Source organism: Condylura cristata, unplaced genomic scaffold (assembly GCF_000260355.1).
Source record: "Condylura cristata isolate star-nosed mole 26May11 unplaced genomic scaffold, ConCri1.0 scaffold00048, whole genome shotgun sequence".
In the NCBI taxonomy this organism is placed as follows: Eukaryota; Metazoa; Chordata; class Mammalia; order Eulipotyphla; family Talpidae; genus Condylura; species Condylura cristata.
In genome coordinates this window covers 2,107,946-2,113,422 of record NW_004567149.1, presented here as the reverse complement: position 1 = coordinate 2,113,422, position 5,477 = coordinate 2,107,946, and the positions used below count along the sequence as shown (strand labels likewise).

The following is a 5,477-nucleotide window of genomic DNA, read 5'->3' as shown; positions in this document are numbered from 1 at the left end:
TAATACATAAATGAGGTCCAGTATTTCACCTTAGGAATGTAAAAAATCATGAACTGGATATATGATCACTAACTGAGAATCAGTAGATAAGGTTAAGACTGTCAAGTTCTTTGAACATCTGAGAGTACATAGAATGATTAACCATCACCAGATGCCGTCCTGTCTTAAATGATTGATCATGCTGGGAAAATAGGTACAATAGGAAACTTTGATTGTTCCTATTGTTTTTCTTAAAGATAATTAAAGAGAAGCATTTCCTGGTGAAACCACAGAAGCCCTGTAAGGCCATGAAAAAATATATGATGATTGTTTTTTCTTTGCTTCAATGCTTATGTTGCTGTAATCTTACTGCTTGCTTTAACATTTAAATAAAGACCCCTGAGGCCCTGAGCAGGAGACACTTGCACCAGCTAGAGTGTCAGTGTCTGCCTCAGTTGCTCATTTGCCCAAATTTTCTCATCCTTTGGGTACCCCCTGACAGCACGTTTGCCAGAGCTGGTCTCTGGCTCTTTAGAAAATATAAATGTGAATTTTTTGAAAATGAGGTTACAAAATTGATTATGAAGTCACAAGATAGCTAAAGTTAATCAGGGATAAGGTTAAAGAGATATTGAATGCTGGTGGGATTGACTAGAGATTAATATTAGTTAGAGAATGTTAGTTAACTAGCTAGAGAATAATGAGAATTCATTAGAGAACAATGAGATTAGTCATTCTGCTCCTACATTGATCTCCCAATGAAATTTTCATCCAAGTACATCAAGGGGGGGAGAAATGAAGAGTGTCAGGGTAGAAGGGAAAATTCCCCCTACTCCTCTGGGTTCTTCTAGGGCTGGTCAGATAATCAAAATAAGCTCAGACAGGTTGATTGCATACATATGGGAACCCCACTTCCACAAGCATTCCAGGGTCATTGAGGGGATCTGGGGGTATATAGCCTGAGCTAAGGAATGGGCTAAGGGCCTGAGACTTGCAGGAAAGAGGGGCATTCACAAGATGAGATGGTGACTAGCATGATAAAGAGCAAATGCCCTGTCATTGGATACTTGCTTTGCTATGTAGAAAGGTTTCTCTGCTAGGTAGGTTTTTATTGTGTTAAAAAATCACAACTCAAATTGGTGTGCAGAGAGAGAAGGATTTCAAATAACAGCAAATTCTGAAAATTACGCCCCCCCCCAACACACACACACACACACACACACACACACACACACATACACACAACCTCCCAGGAAAATGTCCAACCAAATAGGCTCAGACCACTCCAGGATTCTCAGAGCTGGCATCCTCAAGGTGGTCTGCCCCAGGCCCGCGTGGCTTAGGAGAAGCCCTCTCCTCCCTCTGAATCCCTTTGCCTGTGGATTAGTGAGAAACAGATTACTGCTCCCTCCAGTGTCCTAGTCAACTATAGTGTGTTATGTATCCTCCAATGTAGGTTTATCAGTGAACATGTCCCCTCCTCTGATCTCAGTGAACCCGCGTGTCATGTGATGCTCCCCTCCTCCTTCATGTTCCCCAGGCCCTGAACCATCCCTTGCTTTTGGATTTAGATCTTGCTCGCCTGAGAATCCTGCAGTGGCCTGAATTGCAAACCTACAGCGGCCTCATCTGTTCTCCCCCTCATTAAAACTGTATTCAGGGGCCCTCATGGTGGTGCAACAGGTTAGGATGCAGCCCTGCAAGCTGGCCACAGCTGCTTCAGTGTGAGTTTGATCCCCGCCCCCAGAGGTGACCCACATGGCCCGGCAGACCTCTCCTGACGCACCCGCTGCTCCCCTCAGCAGTGTAGTTCCTCGATCTGCCTGTGCTGCTCCCCACTCTGTCTCTGGTGAAGCCTCTCACCACCCCTGAGCCTCTGGCCTGTACCCCAGCTCTGTGTGCATAAATAAATCTTAAAAAAAAAAACTATTCAGGTCAAACTGGCCACAACTCCTTCTAAATGCACCAAATTGACAGAAGCTGAAGTGAGGGGTCATGCGAGTCTACCATGCTCTGCCCTCCACGCCCAAGCAAGAGGCTCCCACAGCATCCTGCTGCTTATCACAGCACCCCCTGCTTTTCTTGTCACTTCTCTGTATCCTCCATTCAGTTTTACAAGTGGTGATGACAGGACCCAGCAGGTGAGTGAGCAGAATAAAACTAATACAAAACCCATCCTAAGCCAGTGACCTGTTGAAGCAGACTGTTTTGGAAAGAGCAGGGGAATGACAGAGTCTACTTTGAAGGAGTTGGAAGTGTGTTTGCAAATCTCCTCTACAAAGGTATGTCCCTCATCTTTGCTGACTCTCTTGTTTCTAGTTAGGTAAATAGCAGCAAGTATGACAGTCTTGCTCAAGTGCAGCAAATTAACTTGGAATGTAGGTAGTGGGCTTTATAACCTGGAGGTGGCGTGTTTAGTACTGCATTCCTCTTTGGGGGGGGAAAGAGGATACAAATTTTTAAAACTTGCTTTCTTGGCCTCTGTATAGAATACAGAGTTTATAAGGGAATAATTTTTGTCTGTTTTGTTCACTGTTCTATCTTCAATACATAGAAAGATATATTAAATACAGCTGTGACTCATTTGTGGATAAAATTAAATTCACAGAGAAACCCGGTTTAATGTGTTGCAATATCCAATATTTCCTCAAGAGGGCGATAGTCGCCTACAATAGGGATTTCATTCATTTTCATTTGAAATCATTTTTGAAACTTTGCATTTGAAACATGCATTTTATAAATATTGAAGTTTCTGCTTTAGTATGAATTGAGAAACACAGGCATATTCTCTTTATCACAAACCCAAGTAAATGTCTATCAAACTGCCACATTTCACAAAAAAACTATATACAAATATGATATAATGGAACATTGCTTTAAAAGAGGGCCCTGTGGCTTAGCTGGTCAAAGCGCCTGTCTAGTAAACAGGAGATCCTGGGTTCGAATCCCAGCGGGGCCTGCTTTGTTTGATTTTACTGTTTTCAATAGTCTACCCAAAAAACATGTTTCTAACGCATTGAAGAATATGTATTTGATGGTAAATCCTGCATCACTATCCCAGCATCATTGTTGACAATAAATGCTATCACCATAACAGGGTTTAAAGATAAATGAAAAGCAATAGGATTTCTGTAGTTGATAGAAAGCAGTGGGTTTGCTGAGAAAGGTTAAGTGTGTGAAATAAGCAAAAATAATATCATAATAGGTGATAAGGTAACATTCCAAATCTTATCCTGGAATTTCAGTCTCAAATCTGTTAACCTTAACAGTCAACATATTCAGCTAAATAATGACATTTGCCAGTTTCAGGCAAAGAATTGAAGTCATGGCATTTGATTTGAAGTCAGACTTTCAACAACACTGGTGAAGTTTAGATTGATCATTTTGGTTTCATACAAATAGAGAAATGTCTTATTGTGCATCAATAGAAGCTTCTGAGAAAGAGGGGAAAGTGGAGCTCAAAGACATTTTGAGGAAACAAATCACAAATAGGCAATCACTTTATTGAATCTTAAATGACACTGTAGTTCAGAAGATAAAATATACTGTGCAGCCCTGACCTGCGCTTTGGACCTCTTCTCTTGCATTTAATGCGATTTCACAGACTATGATTAGCGGCCCATAAGGGTCATTTTCCCCCACTTAGGCCTGTACTATGCCCGAAATCCTGTTTCTACTTCATAGTAAACTCAATGTCATCCTCCTCCTTTCATTCTTGAGTCCTCCCCCACCTCTGTCAAGGAACTGTGACAGATTTAACTAACCAGTCTTTATTGCTCCCCTCAGAAGCCCACTTCTGCTTTCTTTTGTCTTGTCATTTCTCCACAAAATTATTGCTCTTATTTCTCATATATACATGAGGTCTACATGTTGATAAGCTTAGGTTTGTTTTTCTCTCATTGTTTCATTTTAGGGGCTACAGACAAGAACTCAGAAGAGGAAAACTTATTTTTCCTCACTCACAACCCCACACGTCCTATAGCTTTACTGTTGCAGACTCTCTGAGGACATAGAACAAGCTGTCAAGTCTGAAGCCCTGTCAGAAGGAGAGGAGAAATAGGAAGAGAAAAAGGATAGAAACAAGAGGGGGAAGGGGAGAGCGTGAAGGAGGAAGAGAGAAAAGTTTAGTCATCCCTCAGTCAAATTTACATGGGTAAAATGTTATTAATATAAAAATTGTATACCGAATGGGAAGTTCTTCATCATTTATCAATAATCTCACTGACCATGACATTTTTCTATTTATCAGAGTCCTGGTGTTTTATTTGCTATTAAAAAACAGAAGTAGAGTATAATCAGTCACAATTTCTCTTTTAAAATATTAAATTGATCAAAGTTTTACTTATCTAATTTGACTAGTATCTTCAGAACCACTGTCTTTCAATTAGGATTTATATAACTTATTTATGGGGTCTTATTAATACATAAAAGTGCTACCCTGGACTTACCCAATCTCTCAGCTCTATTATTGCTATATTTTTGGTATATCCTTAGTACATGGTTTGTATAGTATTTGTAGATTACATATTAGGAATCCTATGTTACATATTGCAAGAATTTTTCCTCTGTAAAAACTACGTTCATCCACTTTTATAAATTGGATGCAATGTTCACTGTCTTCTTTGAAAATATGACTAGTCTGTTATGTCTGTAGGTATATTGCCTAAAACTAATTCTGCTTTGGAGGGGTATTACTTTTAAAATAAACTTACACACACACACACACATTTACATATGCATAGAAAATATGCTGGAAAGGTCTATTAACAGTGGCTAACCCAAGAGAATGGAGTTCAATGCCTGGGATGAAAGGAGATTTTTCTTTTTCTTTTCCTTTTTTTTTAATAAATGTATTGAGATATAGTTGACATATCATATTACTTTTAGGTGTACAAAATAGAAATTCTATATTCTTGTATAGATAGTTAGAAAACTATCACCACAATAAGTCCAGTTAGCATCCATCATTAACATAGTTAGAAAAATATTTTGTTGTGATAAGGACTTTTAAGACCTATTCACTTACAACTAACAAAGACAGACAAATGCCATTTAATCCCCATTTATAAGTGGTCTGGAACTTGGCCAAAGACAACTCCACGAGTCTGAGGTACTCCCAGACACAGAAAAAAGAACAACGAAACACCCCTCTGGTATACTGTAGATGGGCAAAAACCGCAGCCTTAATACCATAGAACTGGCACGTTAGCCAGCCGAGCAACTTGGCATCACAAAAGTTGGCACTTTCTCCTTCGGATATTATGTTATTAAAACGGTGTGGTTTTCCTTTTATTCAGAATAACAATGCCAGAAATTCTCCCTGCCCCCCTCTTTGCCAAATGTACCCCTTCCTTATCTCATTCAGTTTTCTATAAAACTTCGCCATCCTAATTCCGTACGTTATTTCTTTAAAAGAAGAAGAAGAAGAAGAAAAACATTTACAGATCAAACGGCTCGGCGAGGGTAATTTCAGGACTATCTGCAAAAGTAACCTGCCG

General features: G+C 39.7%; 1 non-coding gene across 1 annotated transcript; it reads left to right on the top strand.

Annotated features, from left to right (window-relative positions):
• The first annotated feature begins 2,864 nt into the window (after nucleotides 1-2,864).
• TRNAT-AGU lies at nucleotides 2,865-2,938 on the top strand. The gene has a single exon. It is a non-coding gene; the product is annotated as a tRNA-Thr (tRNA).
• Nucleotides 2,939-5,477: the final 2,539 nt, after the last annotated feature.